We start from the raw sequence: 19,661 nt of genomic DNA, 5'->3' as shown, positions 1-19,661 counted from the left end.
CTCGGACCACGCCAAAAACCTCGGCATCGTACTGGACTCATCCCTCACCACAAACTGACAGACATACACCGTCACCTCCAGCTGCTTCAACACCCTCCGCATCCCCTGCAAGACCTTCAAATGGATCCCTCCGGAATCAAGGAAGACAGTCACCCAGGCACTCATCACCAGCAGACTGGTGCGCTAACTGCGGTTAGCGATAGTTATCGCCAGGCATTGATAATATGCCCCGTGGTCTTTGGAAAACCAAGGATATGAGGTGATGCTTGAGGTGATAAATGTCCCCGGCTCTGGTCCCAGCACCAAGGAAGAAATCCTGCCCTCCCCAAGAGGAAGTAGAAGCGTGGCAGTAAGATCGGCAGTGTTCCTACGATAGGGAATCATAGAACGGGCACAATGAAAGGCAGCGGTTATCAGGGGAATGAGAGCTGACCCCACCCTACTGTGATAGCTGATTAGGGACAGCGGTGATTGGGAGGTAGTGCAGTGTTTTTTCTGTCTACAATTGGAAGTGATACATGGGTACGCCTCAGATATTAACCCACCTCACGCGCCAAGAGACCTTTTTGTTGAATGTGCGCATAAACATAACATAATATAACAGAACAAGTACTGGGGAAAGGTTATTGGCAGAAAGAGCATCCTGGATATCTGTGGCGCATCTGACCTGTTGCACTGACTTGAGCTTGGGAGGATTTTAGCACCATTTTAAGAGGGGTGACAGCTTTTGCCATTAAGACTGAGAGATGATGATGTGAGGTACTTCATTCTCTTAATAGATCTCTGTTCACACACAGAGTGAAGATTCACATCTTCTCAACATGGTCAGTGCGTCAGCTATAGATGGCTCCAGAGTCCGCCTGGGCACGTGCATGGAAACACTCAGCTCACAGCAATCAGAATGCACAGAGTGGAGGGCAGCAGAGGAGAACTGAGTTCTGCAATTTACAATTGCTGAAAGCAGGTGCAGTAGAGAGAGTGGGCTGTAGAAAAGAGGTCCTCGTCAGCCTCCGAGCAAGGTCACGGCTTTGCTGAGATTGTGCTTCTCTGCACAGTGGATGATGTAGCAAGGGGCGGTGCGGGTGGAACTGGGCAGCTCTGAGTTCCACTTGTTTGTGATGTAGCTGGTAAAACAAAATTTTGTATACCTCCTCTAATTTGCATAAAATTAATTACGTAATCATTCTAAAATTAATTAAAATAACATGTTTGCAGTGGAAGTGTTATTAATCAACCTTTACATCTTGATAAACATAAATACACATGGGACTAAATTGCTAATTGCATGGCAAAACAATTAATTAATTTACTATGGTACCCAAACTAACCTTAGATTGTGGTGAAATAGTAAAATTGCATGATTTATGTTGCTTTGTGATCGTTTGTGCTCTAAAGTTATCAAGTGGTAAGTAATATTGCTTTAAATGTTGCTACAGCTAGGAAAATACTAATATATATTGGGATTAGTATGGGTTTGAACATCAGAAATTTCATTTCTATATTTTAATTGCTGTTATGTCTATTTCTGCTTCAATTGGCATTCAGGCGTACTAGGCCGCAGTACCCAAGATGGCGTTCTCTGAAGCAGATGCTACCATGCGCATGTGATGACTTCTGCGCATGCCCAAATGGCTCTTGAAATCACGAGGTAGCTTGAACTCCTGACATCGTGTTCCCTGCCACGGCCAAAAGTCGGGAACTTGTCCACCAGCCAAAGGATGACCAAATGAAAGTCAAGGAAGAGACAAAGAGAGGACCTATCAGTGGGACCCTTTTTACCTTGGGAAAAAGATACAGCTACTGTTTCCCCGCATGTGAACGGAACAGAAAATATAGATTTGAAAACTTTGTGAAAAGTCACTAGGAAGAACCAGTTTACACTGGGAAATTTCAATAAATTACAGATAACCCCGAACTGTCCAATCAGAACATTTGGTCTGCCCCTAAAGTTGCTATTCTAACATGAAGTAAGGGGGGAAAAAAGGTATAAAACCTATCATCAACCATTAGGAGGAGTGGTTGGAGTTGGAAGGGTTGGTTGCAGCAGCATTCATTCGTCGGTTAGTTCGTGGGGTGTTGGTTGTGGCTGCATATATCTTTGGGTTATTCCTTTGCGTTTCCAAAATTCTATGCTATCAGTCTGAGTGTGGAATTGGTCCATGCTCCGGATTGATGTTCGGACTTTGCTGAAATTCTGAACTTTATTACGCTGTATCCTGTAGTTCGCATACCGGTTTGATCCTTTGGTGAGAATTGGACTGCCTGTTCGAGGGAGTCTTCATTTGAGAATGCAGATAACTCCCTGTTTGACCTGAACCTTTCATCATTTCTCAATTGGTAGTGATTCAATGTACTTCTCTGAAAATCTATGTCTAAAGTAATCTCTGAATGTTCATAATTTTCTCTTTAATAAATTTAATGATCAATTAAGGAGTTTAGAAAATAAATGACAATTTAAGAGTTTAATTTACACCAAGATAAACAAAACTGAAATTAGAAGAATTGAGTTTATGGTTTTTAAATAATTGCAGAAAATATCAAAATTTAAATTGTGTTTTAGTCGGTTCTAATTCACCATCAACCAGTCCAACTTGTTGGTCCATCGACCAAATAGTGGAGTGCCTTGATGTTAAATTCAGGATCCTGAAGCTGTTTATAGAATGTGTATATAATGTAAAAGCAAATTAATCCTGATAGGTAATAAGGTACCCACATGTCCAGCAGCCTTTCTCCTGTGTACAGATTCGGGTGTGATTGAGTGAAGTTAATGAGTGTTGGTGTTATGGGCCCCACCAATGAATGAGTGAATAAATGAGGTGTTGTGATTAAGGATCTGTGACATAAGGAGAATATGTAAATTTTTGTCCTTCGCGCTGGATCAATTTTCTTGGTAGCAAATTGATGATTATTATTGTATTGGTTTGGTGATTATCGATTTATGTTTAACACTATATGTTTAGTATTGTTTACGTTAAGTGTAGTCGGAAAACTTGAAGCTTCCGTGAAGTAGGGAGTGGATTTATGTGGCAAGAGAAGTCACATGGAATTGAACATTGTCTGGTTTCAAGAATTGTGATAGCACCGAATTGTGTTATGTTAGGGAAATCTCTGTATGAATGTGTGTGAGTGGAATATTAATAGGTTCTCTTGTGAAACTCTGTCAAGAAAGCCATGACGACAGAATGAGAAGATGGCGAAATGCGAGCATGACAGAAGGTATGTTTCCTTTGAGAGGTGCTGGAGATACAAGTGGCAGAAAATGTACAGAAAAGAGAAATAACACAGAGTCAGAAGGTTACAGATATGGAGTGAGTGAATCAGAGGATGAAGTGCTGGAGGACATGTTTTATTAAAAAAAAAAAACAGCCATATCAGCAAAATTCTGCGTTGGTGACGCCAAGTGCACCACCACAGGACACTGTAATGAATAAAACATTTGAGCAAATGCCGAGTAATTTTGGGAAAAATTATCCATTTAAAGATTTAGAAATGTCACAGACAGTAAGAATTGAAAATGAAAAATCTGCGGAATTAGCTAGAACTACCCTGGAATTAACTGAAAAGATTAGAGAATTAACAAAGAATATGGAAGCAGTAACTGTGCCTGTAACTATAGGACCAGTGATACCTGTTTTTGATAAACAAAAAGATAGTGAGCATTGCTTAACAGTTCCATATAATACAGTATGCAAAAGGAAAAAGAAAGACGTAGTTCAGGAGAGAATGAATGGAAGGTTACTGCAGGAATATCAGGATTAAGTACCCCAAAAAATGTAACCATAAATCAAAGTCCAGCAAGTAAAACACCTATGGCAACAGAATCAGCAACGGAAACCCCAGAGGGAATGGCAGATAAAATGAGAATAGCGACAACCCCTGTAGGACCAACATCCGAAGAATTAAGTGATTGGTTGAGAAGTTTGCAGAAAAAGGATACAGAACCCCAACCTTTAGATGTGGCAAAGTTAAAAGTGACTTTAGAAGAGTTAATTGTAGGGACAATTCCAACTGAGAAATTAAAAGCATACCAAGATGAGGAATTAATGTTTTTGTGTAAAAGCATAACTTGGAGAGCGAGGACTTTGCATGAAAAGTTAGAAGAGACAGCGAGTGAAATGGGAATAGATTTTGAGAAAATAAGGTCATTACAGAAGCCATACAGGGTAGATTTTTCTGAAAAAGATATTGAAAACTTAAATACTGCAGGGAGATTGACTCAAATTAAAGAATTAATTGCATTGTTAAGAAAATAGTGTGATGTAGATCGATGGAAAACTAGATGGTTTAGAAGGAGAGAGGAGACTACAGACAAGGCCTCTCTAGCTTTCCCAATGAGAGAAAAAGAGCCAGTGGTAACAGAATGTCCCATGAGAGAAATTCCTGGAGGAGGATATGTACATGTTCCATGGACTAGACAGGATATTTTGTCCTTTATAAATGATTTTCCGAGGTTGAGAGAAAAGCCAGTTGAATGGTACAGGCAGGTAGACAGGTTTTTCAAACTTTCAAAGGTGTTGTGGATGGGGAACAACCTTTACAACGCAACTTTTACAACGCACTACACTTACAACGCATTTTTTACAACGCACAATCCATTACAACGCATGACATTACAACGCATGACACTACAACGCATTTTTAAAAACTACCTTTACAACGCATTCCATTACAACGCATACTACCATTACTACGCATACCATTACAACGCATAATATAGTAATTTTTACCCCTATACTATCCAATACTTACCCTACTGTTGCACCCCCTGGAGTTAGAATAGTAATTTTTACCCCTATACTATCCAACACTTACCCTACTGTTGCACCCCCTGGAGTTAGAATAGTAATTTTTACCCCTATACTATCCAACACTTTCCCTACTGTTGCACCCCCTGGAGTTAGAATAGTAATTTTTACCCCTATACTATCCAACATTTACCCTACTGTTGCACACCCTGGAGTTAGAATAGTAATTTTTAACCCTATACTATCCAACACTTACCCTACTGTTGCACCCCCTGGAGTTAGAATAGTAATTTTTACCCCTATACTATCTAATACTTACCTTAAATGCAATGTAATATTATGCGTTGTAATGGTATGCGTTGTAAAGGTAGTATGCGTTGTAATGGAAATGCGTTGTAAAGGTAGTTTTTAAAAATGCGTTGTAGTGTCCTGCGTTGTAATGTCATGCGTTGTAATGGATTGTGCGTTGTAAAAAATGCGTTGTAAGTGCATGCATTGTAAAAGTGTGCGTTGTAACGACATACATCCGTTGTGGATAGATCTGAATGGTCTTTTTGATATAATTGTACCTGCAGATTTATGGGCTGAATGTAAGATTACAATAGATTGGCCAACACAAGAGTATCCTAGGGATCCTAAGACGGGAGCCCCAGATCCAGAAGTAATGAAAAAATATGATCAGGTAATTACTTTTTTGAAAAATAAAGTACCTCTGAAAGAAACAGATTGGGTAAAAATTGACAGAACTCATCAAGAGGTAAAAGAATCAGTACATGCATATACTTTTAAACAATACAGTAGAGATGAGAAATTGAGTGAAAAAGATTTGAGTCATTTTGTTTACAGATTTGTTTATGGTTTAAGGCCTGAAGTCAGTGAAATGATTAAACAGCATACAGTAGATTGGCAAAACAAAAAGATAGACGAAGTGTTACGATATGCAAAATATCTTAGTGATGAAATTGAAGCGAAACATCATAAATTGAAAGAAAAAGCAATGTGGGCACAGGTTAAGGTAGCGGAGCGACAAGAAGCCCAGATAATCGAACAAGCCAATGGAGTAGGGCAAGCAAGACCAAAACCTAATATTGGAAAAGATTAGCATAGATGAAGCTAAAAAGAAGTGGCCATGTCATAATTGCGGAAAATTAGGGCATTGGAAATCCGAGTGTAAATTGCCACCGAAAGCTAATCGTGATAATTCATCATTAAATCCACAGGTGCAGAATGAGGTGAGTTACCAACCGCCGTGACAGCAGCAGGTTGTTACCCAACAGTGTCAGGTGCCAAAGCCACCTTTTCCACAGAACGTAAATCCTCAAAGATACAGTAATGAGACAGGATTCTACAACGAAGAACAGGTAACAAAGCTTCCGCGCGCTGGTGCCATTTCGCAGTATTGGCTGCAACGTGATGAATGTGAGTCGGAAGAGAGTTATTGACGGTGCCTAGGAGAGGAAGAGGAGTGTATACTTGGCGCAACTCTAGAGGTAGACCAGACAGGACCCTTTGTGGATGGAAAGGTGAATGAAGTAAACATTACTTTCCGGTTGGATACTGGTGCTACTCGTTCAACTGTTAGATCAGCTGAAGTGAAAAATCTTCCTCTCTCGGGTGAGACAATCCAAGTGGTTGGAGTTTCTAATAAACAGATAAAAGCTTACCTTACTGATCCTGTAAAAGTTAGAATAGGGAAATTTGCTGATATGCATCGTTTCGTAGTGTGTGACACTAGTCCTGTAAATCTGTTAGGAAGGGACTTACTTTGTAAGATGAATTGCACCATCTTTTGTACACCTGATGGTATAGCCTTTGAAACTCCAGACGATGATGTACTGTATAGAATGACAATGGCTAACCAAGAACCAGAAATTACTGAAGCATTTGTTGTATTTGATTCAGAAAGATTACCTCAGGAGTTAAAAGAAACAGTGAAAACAGAAGTGTGGGATTTCACAGGAGAAGATGTTGGATTAATTAAAAGAGTAGATCTTGTGACAATAACTGTAAAAGAAGGAGTAAATTACACGAACATTCCTCAGTATAAATTAACACCAGAAATAATTGCAGGAGTAACGCCTGTAATAGACAGAATGATTGAACAAGGAATTCTGAGAGAGATAATGAGCATTCCATGTAACTCTCCGATCATGGGTTTGAAAAAGCTGAATGGGACATTTAGAATAGTGCAGGATTTGAGAAAGGTGAATACAATTGTTGTTCCTTGCTGTCCAATTGTGCCAAACCCTTCTGCAATTCTATATCGGATTCCCCATGATGCAGAATGGTACACAGTCATTGATTTGTGTCATGCTTTCTTTTCTATTCCATTGTACCCTGATAGCCAACAAATCTTTGCGTTCCGGTTCGACGAGCGTATTTTGGCATGGTGCCTTATCCCTCAAGGGTATACAGAGAGTTCTTCAATATTTAATCAGATACTAAAGAAGTCGCTGGAAGATTTAAGGATGCCAGAAAGTTCTGTGCTTGTTCAATATATCAATGACCTACTGGTGGCATCGAAGACACGAGAGGCATGTGTGGTTGGCACAGTTACATTGTTAAATCATTTGGCAGATGGAGGACTTAAGGTATCAGCATCAAAATTACAGTTTTGTTTGAAAGAAGTACAATACTTAGGACATAAGATTGAAAAGGGCCTGAGAAAAGTAACAATGGACAGAATTAAAATCATTAAAGGAATGAGAGCCCCAATGACACAGAGAGAGGTCAGAATGATTCTTGGAATGGTGGGATACTGTCGTCAGTGGATCAGCAATTTCTCGTTGATTGCAAAACCATTAGTGCGTTTGACAAAGAGTGATGTGAAAGATCCACTTGAGCTGAATAAGGAAGAGATTAAATCTTTTAAACAATTGAGAGACAGCTTGTGTGAAGCACCAGCTCTTGGAATGCCCGATTATGAAAAAGAATTTGAACTTTATTGCAGTGAGAGAGATGGATGTGCTCTTTCCGTGTTAGTGCAGAGACATGGAAGATTGAGAAGGCCGATTGCTTATTTTTCAGCTGGACTAGATCCAGTAGCTGTAGCATTGCCTGGATGTTTGAAAGCAGGAGCTGCTACTTGTAAAAGTTTGGAACAGAGTGAAGGAATTATAATGGGATATCCTGTGAGAGTGTTTGTTCCCCATGATGTGGCTATCCTTTTGACAAGAAGTAAAACACAGTTCATAACGCACAGTTGTCTAACTAAATATGAAAAGGTGATTTTGGGTGCTACAAATGTGAGTCTTGTAAGATGCACTAATGTGAACCCATCGACATTACTGCCTGATGCTGTGAATGCAGAAGTGAAAGATGATGTTGATCATGATTGTTTGGAAGTGCTCGATTTTTGCACCAAACCGCGTCCTGACAAAAAAGACGTGCCTCTGAAAGAGAGTGACTATGTGATGTTTGTGGATAGGTCATGCCTAAGAACTGGAGAAGGGATTTTGAGTGCTGCATATGCTGTGTGCACCGTAGCGACTGTGTTGGAAGCATCTTGTTTGAGAGGAGTACGATCTGCTCAAGTTGCTGAATTGTTTGCACTGATTAGAGCATGCAAGTTGGGAAAGAATTTGCGAGTCACTGTGGTTACTGACAGCAAGTATGGGTTTGAAGTGGTGCATGATTTTGGGCAAATTTGGTCCCAAAAAGGTTTCTTGACGTTGAGTGGAACTCCAATTAGAAATGCAGAAATAGTTGGAAAATTGCTCGAGGCGATACAGCTGCCTAAACAGATCGCTGTTAAAAAATGTAGTGCACACAGGAAAGGAACCTATTAAGTGTCAGTAGGCAATGAATTTGCCAATGATCTAGCTCAGTGCTGCACACAAAATCAGACTTCCTTAAATCGTAACAGGGAAAAGGAAATGGATTTATGTCCCTTGCTTTTTACTAAAACCGTAAGTACATGGGATGAAGTGAGACAGTTCCAGGAAGAGGCAGGGGAAGAGGAAAGGAAACAGTGGATAAAATCAGGATGTACATAACGACAAGTAGACAGAGTTTGGGTTTACAGAGATGGAAGACCAGTAATGCCTGATCGCATGATCTCTACCATGGCATGGATGTACCATGGGCAGGCCCACATAGGCAGGGATGCCGTGATTAGACTTTTTAAGCAAACTTGCTATAATGCAAAATTTCGGCTTTTAGCTGAGAGCCTTTGTCAAAGATGTCTCATATGCCAGCAATTCAATCCAGGAAGGAAAACTGTAGTGAGCTTGGGAACCATAGGACGGGAGGGAGGTCCTTTCACTCGTATGCAGCTTGATTTCATTGAAATGCCCTCATGCAACAGGTTAAGATATGTATTGTTGATTGTTTGTCTGTTTTCCCGTTGGGTTGAGGCTTACCCGACCAGAAGGAACGATGGAGTTACTGTAGCGAAACATTTACTGAAAGCGTTCATTCCTAGATTTGGTTTTCCAGTAAGGATTGAAACAGATAGAGGGAAGCATTCCAGAATGAAATTATACAGTTGATTTGTGAAGCATTGAATGTACAACAAAAATTACATTGTGCCTACCGACCAGAGGTTTCTGGAGTGGTAGAACAGGTGAATGGCACCATAAAGAACCGATTGGGAAAAATGTGTTTGGCCACAGGTCTCAAATGGCCAGATGTCTTGCCTCTTGTTCTGATGAGCATTAGATCAATTCCTGATAGATAAACTGGTCTCAGCCCCCATGAAAGTCTCATGGGTAGAGCAATGAAACATGTTTTCATTCCTGTCAACAAACTACTGTCTATATCTGATGACTTCGTCTTGGATTATTGCAAAGGATTGGCTGATATGGTACATTCTGTTTTTCATCAGGTTGGACCAGATGCGACAACTCTTGAAAAGAAGCCAGATCATGACTTGAGTCCTGGAGATTGGGTCCGCACAAAGGTACACCGAAGAAGAAGTTGTCTGGTTCCATGCTGGGGAAGACCACGTCAAGTAATTCTGACAACAACAACTGCTGTGAAGTGTGCAGGGGTGAAGAACCGGATTCATGCCAGTCACACTCTTCGAGTCCCAAATCCGGAAGATCAATCTGAAGAAGAATGTCGAGAAGTATCAGATACCAGTTTAGAATCAGAATCAGAAGAATCAAGAACAAGACAAGAACCAGAAGCAGGTGAACAAGGTCCAAGTCTGATCGCTGGACAGGAAAATGTACCACTAAGAAGACGCCTTGAAATTTCTGATACTAGCTCTGAATCTGAGACAGAACCAGTAGGAATACACGAAAGAAAGGGTCATGAAATTGGGAAAACTGAACAAGTAATCTTTGGAAAAGAAATCCCGAATACAAGCACAAGAGAAATTCCCCCAGAGGTTATAGATAGAAGGTGAGAAATTAGATACAGAGAGTGAGGGTGAAGTAATTGCGGAAGAACCCAGAAGAGGTGTAGGGACACAACACACACAGGTAGAAAAAGGGTCAGATAGTCAGCAGGAAGCTTGTGTGGAAGAAACACGAGGAGGGATAGGTACAGATAGTGAACCTGAAATATTGAGGATAAAATCAAAAGAAAGTGAAATCCATACGGAGACGGAATTAGAAGAAAGTGAAGCAGAAAATAAAGGTGGGAGAATTTTGAGGAAGAGAGCTTGGAAAACAGAGCGAGAAAGGAAAGGATCTAATTTGAAAAGGCCGTTGAAAGAAGATATTTGGCCCAACAAAATCAAGAAGTTGAGATACCGATTGACCAGAATAAAGCATGATAATGCTGAACAAGTGAAGGAAGTGTCTAGTCAAGAGACACAAAAGGACACGGATCAGAAGCACTTGCAAAGCACAAAGAGAATAAAGAGGTAAAATCCGAAGTACAAGTCACCGGAATGGACATATATGCCACTTCCTGATATACAAGAGGAAGCTGATAGCCAAGAAAGTCTAAGAGGGACTGTGCAGGAGGTGGACAAGGAAGAAGAAGATTCAGAAATCCTGAGAGTTATCTTGTCGGACACTAGAGAAGAAACGGATGATCAGGAAATTCTGAACAAAGACAGTGAACCTAAGGATAAGGACAAATCATACATGGATTAAGAGACAAAAGAACTCAGAGAGAATTGAAAGACCGGACAAGACACATGACCAGAAAAGAACCAAGTAGGCAACTAAAGACTTAGGTGTAGACAAAGGAAAATTGTTGAAGAAAGAGGCTAAGTCAAAAGACACTGATCATTACCAAAATGGCAAACAATGAAAATAGAAATCCAACATGTGGATTTCTTCGGAGATGGTGTAAAATGTGTTTTTGTTGTACAGGATTTTTTTTTTTTTTTTTTAAAAAACCTTTATTTTCAAAAGTCAGGACACAGCTATTCAGCCGACAACCCGGAGGTTCGGCAGCATCAATACATAGAAACAGAGATGCGTCTCCAGTACCGTGAAAGGAGAAGTGCAAAGATTCAATTTTAATTAAACACAAAAACACACAACAAACCCCAGCAAGGCAAGAACACTGAAATCCCATGATGAAGCCCCCCAGGGGAGGCCGGACCCCACTCATCTAACAGTTACAGTACAGAGTAAAGAGGAGGAAGAGGAACAGCAGAGGCCAAATAGTCCATAAACCATACTGAGCTGGAAAGAAGGTTAGGAGGAAAGCTGTTCCTCGGGAGGATCCAGATCCGGGGCAAGACATATTCCCCCCCTGTATTGATTCCACCGCCCCCAGATGGCGTGCCACTTCCGGGGGCGGCCTCTAGCGCAATAGACCGTCTTCTCCCTTAACATACTCCAGTCCATATTTTCTTTCCACGCGGTCAATGTGGGGGGCCCCGCGGAGCCCCACAATCGCGCGATATCTCTCTTAGCGACCATGTTGCCCAGAGTCACCCATTGGGTCTGCGCCGCATTATGATCAGTGGGCCCCCAGACATTCAGGAGACAACACCGCGCTTCCGGCAGCATAGCAATGCCCGTCACCTCCCCCATCACTGCATGGACTCTCCTCCAAAATTCCGTGATGACACCACATTCCCAAATGATATGCAGGAAAGTACCCACCACACCACATCCCCTCCTGCATAGGCCGTCCTCCGAGAATCCCATGTGAACCAGCCTTGGCCCCGTCACATACACTCGATGCAGTATTTTAAGCTGCACCAGCCTCAGACGCGACGGGATCGCAACCTCCTTAGGAGAGGAAACAGCAGACTGCCAATCCTCGTCATCCAACTCGAGGCCATCCCTAGCCCACTGGTCCCTCAACCCCAGAAGCATATCCGCCCGGACGTTGATCAGTTTCTTATAGATGAGCGAAATCGTGCTCTCGGGCATATGGCCATCAAGGACCCGGTCCTCCAAAGGAGAGGACTCAGGCACCTTCTCACCCTCTATGAGGACTGATCGGAGGGCGTGACGCACCTGCATATAGCGGGAAAACTCAGATGGCCCCAGCTCATACTCCTTCTGCAACTCTTCAAAGGACTTCACCCTCCCCTTAATCAGGACATCTCCGACCCTGGAGATGCCGATCAAGTCCCATTTGTCAAAGCCTTTTGTGTGCCAAAGCCTACCCAGTCTCTCAGATTCAAACAGAGGGGTAGCGAGGGTGAGCCTATCCTTCCAGCCCAGCGAGTCAGTTGCCATCTTCCACACTCGCACCGCCACACCAGTGGGCCCCGTGAGGGACGAGTCCAGGGACCGCGAATACAACGCCCTATAATAGTTACCACCACGCAGCAACCACCTGTCCATGGCATACCCAGGGCTGAGGGCAGGGCCATAAAACCCATGATTAATCGCACTCAGCTGGGTGGCCCAATAGTACCGTCGGATGTCTGGGAGCGCAATGCCCCCGTCGTACCATGGAAGCGTCAACTTTGCAATAGCTATTCGCGGCCGCCCATCCCAAAGCAATGTTCGTTGGAGGCCTTCGACCTCCCGAAAGTATTTGGCCGGAACCCAGTCCAAAGTATTCTGCAGTGCGTAGAGGAAGCGGGGAAGCGACATCATTTTGAACAGAGCCACACGCCCAACGAGGGAGAGCGGCAGCCTCCGCCAGCCTTCAACATCCCGCCTCAGGCGTGCCAGGGGGGGGAGCAGGTTCTTCTCATATCGCACAGCAGAGTCCATGGAGATAAATATCCCCAAATACACGAAACCCTGCTGAGCGACCTGTATCGAACATGTTCTAGGGATCGGGGGAACCTCGCCACTAAGAACATACAAATATGATTTACTCCAGTTGATAACAAGACCCGAGTTCCTACCAAAAGATGTGAGTACGTCACAGACCACTATAAGTGATTTCTTGGGTGAGGCAAGATACAGCAGGATATCATCGGCATAGAGCGAAATACGGTCCTCGTGTTCAGGCGACCATCTAAGGCCCCGTATATCCGGGTGCCAACGTATCCACGCAGCCAGCGGCTCAAGGGCGAGGGCGAACAACAAAGGCGACAGGGGACAACCCTGCCGAGTACCCCTCCCAAGCTGAAACGGAGTCGACGCCCGACCATTCACCACCACACTCGCAAGTGGCCCCTCATACAGCAACCTCACCTAACTCACAAAACCGTGGCCAAAGCCGAACTTGGTCAGCACGGCCCACAAATATGCCCATTCCACCGTGTCGAATGCCATCGTGGCGGCAAGAGACGCCACAATAGCTGGTTCACGCAGTGTGCCCGCCCTGGCGATTACGCCATGAAGGCGCCGAAGATTTAACGCTGTGTTTCGGTGCGGGATGAAGCCGGATTGATCCGGGTGGACCAAGTCACCGAGTACCCTAATCAATCGGGTCGCCAGGATTTTAGCCAGAATTTTCGGCTCTGCGTTAAGAAGTGAGATAGGCCTATATGAGGCGCACTTATCTCGGGGTTTGCCCTCTTTGTGAATAACCACGATCGTCGCCAGTCGCTGGTCCAACGGGAGGGTCCCACTCCCCCGCGCTTCCATAAACATGGCGCGCAGGTGAGGGGCGACCCTATCCGGAAATAGCTTGTACAGGTCGACCGGCAAGCCGTTCGGTCCCGAGGCCTTGCCCGAGTTTAACGCGCGGATAGCCCCCGCCACCTCGTCAACCGTTATGTCACCATCTAGATCGTCCCTATCTATGTCGGAGAGACAGGGCAACTCGATATCACGGAGGAGGTCAGACGAGTCCTCGGGCGGCCTATCCGACACTGAGGCATAAACCCTACAAAAATAGTCCGAGAAACACTGTACAATCCTCTCAGGTTCCACAATCGCCTCTCCCCTCTCTCCCGTCAACTCTGGCACAACTCTATTGACCCGTTCTTTTTTGTCCAGCCAAGCCAGGAGTTTCCCTGCCTTGTCACCAACATCATACAATCGGCCCTGCTGTTCCCTACTGAGGGTCTTAGCGGCGTTCGTCACCAGGTCCTTATACTCAGCTTGCTTCAAGCAAAGCTCATGCAATGAGGACTCTGTAACCTCCTCCTCCAGCGTTCCCTCCAGAGCCGCGATCTCCTCCTCAACCTGCAGAACCTCGCCATCTCTCCGCCGCTTGGCAGCTACTACTAGGGAGAGGGCTTCCCCTCGGAGCACGGTCTTAAATGCTTCCCACAGCGACACTGCCGAGTCCACGGATCCCTGATTATCCTTGAAAAAATTATCTACTTTCTTTACCAGCGCGCTGCGCATCTTGGGGTCTCGGAAATACCACGGGTTGATAGGGGCCACCCTTCCTCCTCCCTCCCGACCTAGATCCAGCCGGATCCACACTGGCGAATGGTCAGATATACCACGCGCCATGTGCCTCGCCTCGGAGACCAATGAGGCATGCGCAGCCAGAGTGAGTAGGTAGTCAATCCTGGAAAGACTACCATGTGCCCCGGAGTGGAACGTGTATTGGCTCTGTGTGGGGTGCCGGAGCCTCCAGCAGTCTATCAGGCCAAGCGTGTCTAGGAAGTCTGGGAGCCACTTCTGAGCCCCCCCTGTGTCTCTGGGCGGGTATCTATCCAGCAGGCCGGAGCCAACAGCGTTGAAATCACCTCCCACCACAAGCATACCCCCCGGGAGATCCAGCAGGGCCCTACCCAGATCTGTGAACGTGGAGGCCTGCAGGGCCGGCGGGACATAAACCGAAACTAAAACCAAAGTTCTTCCCTCCCACCGCCCCGCCACCGCCACAAACCTCCCCCTATCATCAACAATGGTGGAGTCCACCTCAAATGGTAGGGAGGCTCTGACTAGGATGCCCACACCCCTGGACCCAGAGGAGAATCCCGAATGTGCTATGAATTTATAACCCTTCCTATTCAGAGCATAGCACGTATTACCAATAAGGTGCGTCTCCTGCAGCAAGGCAACATCCGGCATTGACCGTTTCAAGAATTGCAAAACAATCCCACGCTTAATGCGATCCCCCAAACCATTAACATTCCAGCTTATAACACTTAAACCCCTACCCCCCATCCTCAAACGTAAAGAGGCCCACCCCACTCCCGAAGAGCCACCATGGAACAGTCCTGGAAAGAATCATCATGCCTTGCAGAAATAAACCCCCCAACAACAAACCCAAAATCCCAGAAACCCCCCCACCCTGCACCCCTGCGGCAGCTTACAAAGCCCCCCCAACTTGCAGTGTGCCTGTCGCCCTACAAAAACCCCAAAAATCTACAAAAAGTACCCCAAGGGAGGAAAAGAGCACCCCTCGTCCTCCCGCCGCCCTCCGCATTGACTGCACTCTATTCAAGTCTTCAAATATAGCCAAATCGAGTCAGACCGGCTCCGAAAAATCAGCCCTGCCCATCCCGGCCACTGTCCCCATCCTCGGCAATGTCCTCCCCCGTCCGTCGCCGGGGCAAAGCGTCCAGCCATTCATCGGCCATAACAGGAGAGTCAAAGAAGAATGTCCGATCTTCGTGCCCCACACGTAGTCTGGCAGGGAAGAGCATGGCATACTTCAGATCCCTCTCCCGGAGCCGCCTCTTCACCCCCAGAAAGCCCTGTCTCTGCCTCTGCACCTGCTGGGTGAAGTCCGGGTAGAAATTCACCGACGCGTTCTGGAAGGGGACCGGGCCCATCACCCCCGATGCTTGCAGGATAGCGTCCCGATCTCGAAAATGAAAGAGCCGAGCGACGATCGGCCTCGGTGGGGCACCCACCTTGGGCCTCCCACCCGGCACTCTATGGGCCCTTTCAACCGCAAAGAACTTTCCAAGACCCTTAGGCTTCAGATGATTAAGCACCAAGTCTTCGACAAGCAGGTCAACCGAAGCCTCATCCGAGGACTCCGGGACCCCGATGACGCGCACGTTGTTGCGCCTGGCCCGGCTCTCGAAATCCTCCAGCCGGCGGGCGGCGAGATCACTCTCGGTCCTCAGCTTACGAACCTCGATCTGCAGTTCCGTGACATCATCGGTGAGGCCCGTGGTCTTGAGGTCCAGGGTCCTAACCCGTTCATTCGTTTTGCCCAAGTCCGCACGGATCAGGTTAACATCCACCAAGATGGCATCCACCTTATGCGCCAGGGCATCAAACTGTCTCCCAATCGAGGTCTGCATCCCTTCGAGCGCGCCCATGACATCCTGTAGCGAAAGCTCCGGGGCCAAAGGCGAGGCCGCCTTCTGGGTATCCGGCGACTGGCTCGACCCACTCGGTGATCCCTTCTGCAGAGCATAGCGGTCCATACTATTGACTTGGGTATAGGCTCCCCGCCTGGTAGACTTAGCCTTCAACCGATCCACCTCTGCTTTGCCCGACATGGTTGATACCAAGCCGGTCAGTCCAGATAAGACGGGTCCCTCTCAATGAAAGGAATCAGGGGTAATCAGTTCTGCAGTGGGCCACCAGAGTAGCCTGCAGAGCGTCCATAGGGTAATAAAGCCACCAAGAGCTCTCCAGGGGCAGGGCTGACAAAGGGAGAGAAAGCGAAAGTGAAAGGACGGGGACCTCCGTCCGACAGTTCACACCTCGCCTGGCCGTTGTTGTTCAACTAGAAGTCGGGCATCCTGCCAACTCTAGCCCCTGGCATCCCTCGGAGATAGGCCGCAATCTTCCGCCAGGCATAAGTCCGGTTCCCGGTGGGCGATCCGACCGCGGGTAGCATCAATCGCCTCCCTGACCGGTCATCCACACGATGCCATGCATACCGACAGGATTAGAGACAGGATAGTCGACGGAGGGCGCGAGGGTCTCGGGAGCTCAGAGATCACGCGGCCATCTTGGTCAAGCGCTAGGCTCCTCCCTCTGTACAGGATTTTTAATGCTTGTTTGAATTATATTAGCAATAACAATTTCATTTAGAGTAACATTTGAAAATATTTGTGGACACACAATAAATGGAACTAATAATGAAAATGCTGGTAATAGTCATGTCACGAAACTGGTAGATAGAACAGAACCTCACTAAGATAAGTCTATAAATGATTTCTCTAAGAATGTTTTTTCAAAGTTATTGTATGAGTATGTAAAGACCATGGACGTTAGAGATTGCTATGTATGCATGCAGTTACCTGAATCTGTATCAGAAGGTGTAACTTATCATCACCTTCCTTTGACCTATGGGATAACTTGTAGTGTCCTAGCGAGTTTGTTTTATAAAACAGGAAAATTCGAATACTATTACACTGACATAGATAATATTTTCTCACAGATTCCTGTAGTTCCTGAACTAAACAAGATAATTAACTTTAGAAGAAGTGTTTAAGAATAACCTTACTTGTAGTTTAAGAAAAGAAGAGAAAACTTTGCTGACCTTGGTAGAGGAGAGGAGAGTTAAAATGCAAAATAAGGTGTCTGGGGAAAAGATGGAAACAACATTTTGGGATGTTGGGAAGGAAAATCATTTAAAGGGAGAATGGCTTTCGATTGGCCCCAGAAAGGGAAGTTATGCATAAGTAGAGATAATACTGTATATGATAATTATTTTGTAGGAGCAAGTGAGTGACATGACTTATACAAAATCATGGGAGGATGGGGATTTAAAGGAGGAAAAGATCCGGTATTCCTGGGAATATATTACATCTGTGGGAACAGAGCTTATTATAGGTTGCCGGATCATTGGTACAGGACTTGTTACGTAGGCCTGGTCTTTCCAAAAATATTTCATGTGGAAAGGGGAGATGACGGATTGCACGAAATAGGTAGACAGCTAACACGTAGAAGAAGGGAGAGTTGGTCAGAAATTATTAGGGATTTCTTTGGAGCACTGATACCAGCAGTTGGATTATCTCTGAATGCACATAAAATTAGAAAATTGTCTACAGTTGTGGATCGTTTCTCAACAAGCACAGCAGGAGGGTTCTTAATGGTAAATACCGAAATGGTTGCCATGAGAGCTATGGTAATGCAAAATCGACTTGCCCTTGACATTTTATTGGCAAAAAAGGGAGGAGTCTGTGGAATGCTGAAAGTACAACATTGCTGTACTTACATTCCTGACGAAAGTCAGAACATAAAGAAATATATTAAGAATATAACTGAATTGCATGAAGAAATTGTTCCAATGGAGGTTGAAGGTGTATGGGAGAAACTTGGTAAGGGTTTTTCCACTATTAAGAATTTATTAACAAAATTAGGTTGCTCCTTTGTGGGAAAAATATTGATACCCTGTGACTTTTGTGATAATATTAGTATTACTAATGAGATTAGGATGTTTGTGCATAAAAAGAAGAAAATTACAAAATAAGATAAAAAGAGAAAACAAGAAAAATAAAGAGAAAGAAATAAGAGAAAGAGAGATAGAAGAAATAGAATTAGAAGAATTTCAAGAAAATATGTACAAGAAAACAAAAGAGGATAGTATGGAGAACACTATGACTTAAACTAACAAATGCAAGTGGAACTAAGTAAAACCATTTCCATAGATACATTTAGTGAAATTAGTGAGTAGTGGTGATGTTTAAAATCACCAAAGGGGGGATTGATGGAGCAGGTAAAACAAAATGTTGTATACCTCCTCTAATTTGCATGAAATTAATTACGTAATTGTAAGACCTGGGGTCACCAAGCCCTAAGGGGGCACACAATAATGGACGCCACACCGTAGGTTCAGTGAAAATCAAACAAGTTTATCTAAGCAGTTCAATGCAAATGCAGTTCATGAGATAAGTATAAGTATAAAGAAATTTCTAAAGCGCTCTAATACCGAAGGTGTCTTGGCGCTGTGGTGTAAATAGTGATGCAAGAGAGCAAATCAGATTATGGTTGGGTCTTAAATAGGTGATGCTTTAGCATTTTCCTGAAGAGGGCATGATCAGGTTGAAGTCGTAGCTCCAAAGGCTGAAGGTTCCACAAACTTGCTGCGCGCCTGCCAAAAGAGCGACCAACCCATCTAGCCAATTTGAATCTGGAGGTACAGATAAGGCCTTGATTAGCAGACGGCAGGGCACGGGGCGGGAGATAGGGTTTAAATCTCTCTCTTCCATCATTGGCACCACCCCCAAAGCGGGCCTGGTGAACCAAACAGAGAGCCTTAAACTTAATCCTCTGCTGGACCGGGAGCCAGTGCAGGGATTTCCTCCCTTCAGAGGTAGGACAGCCCCTGGGTAAGTTCAGGATAACTCGAACTGCAGCATTCTGTAGGGACTGGATTTTTCCCACCTGAAACTTGTCCATCCCCAAAAACAAGGCGTTGCAGTAATCCAGTCTAGACATAAACAAAGAGGCCATCACAGTCTTTTGGAGCGCCTGAGGGATGTAAGGGAGAATTTTCCGGAGAGTTTTTAGGAGATAAAAGCTTGATGATGTTAAGCTATTAATCTGTGCAGACATATCCAGGTTGTCATCCAAAATCACACCCAGATTCCTTACCTTCGCGACCGGAAGGGGGCATTGGCCAGCCGCCGCTGACCACCAAAGGGAGTTCCAGATAGAGGGACCCTTTCCAAACTCCATCACTTCCGTCTTTTCGGTGTTAATTTTTAAGAAACTCAGGCGCATCCAATCTATCACGTCAATCAAGCAAGCATGAAACTTAGCTGCTGTTTGGTCGGGG

The sequence above is a fragment of the Triturus cristatus genome, chromosome 3_2 (genome assembly GCF_964204655.1).
Source record: "Triturus cristatus chromosome 3_2, aTriCri1.1, whole genome shotgun sequence".
In the NCBI taxonomy this organism is placed as follows: domain Eukaryota; kingdom Metazoa; phylum Chordata; class Amphibia; order Caudata; family Salamandridae; genus Triturus; species Triturus cristatus.
This window is presented reverse-complemented; position numbering follows the sequence as displayed.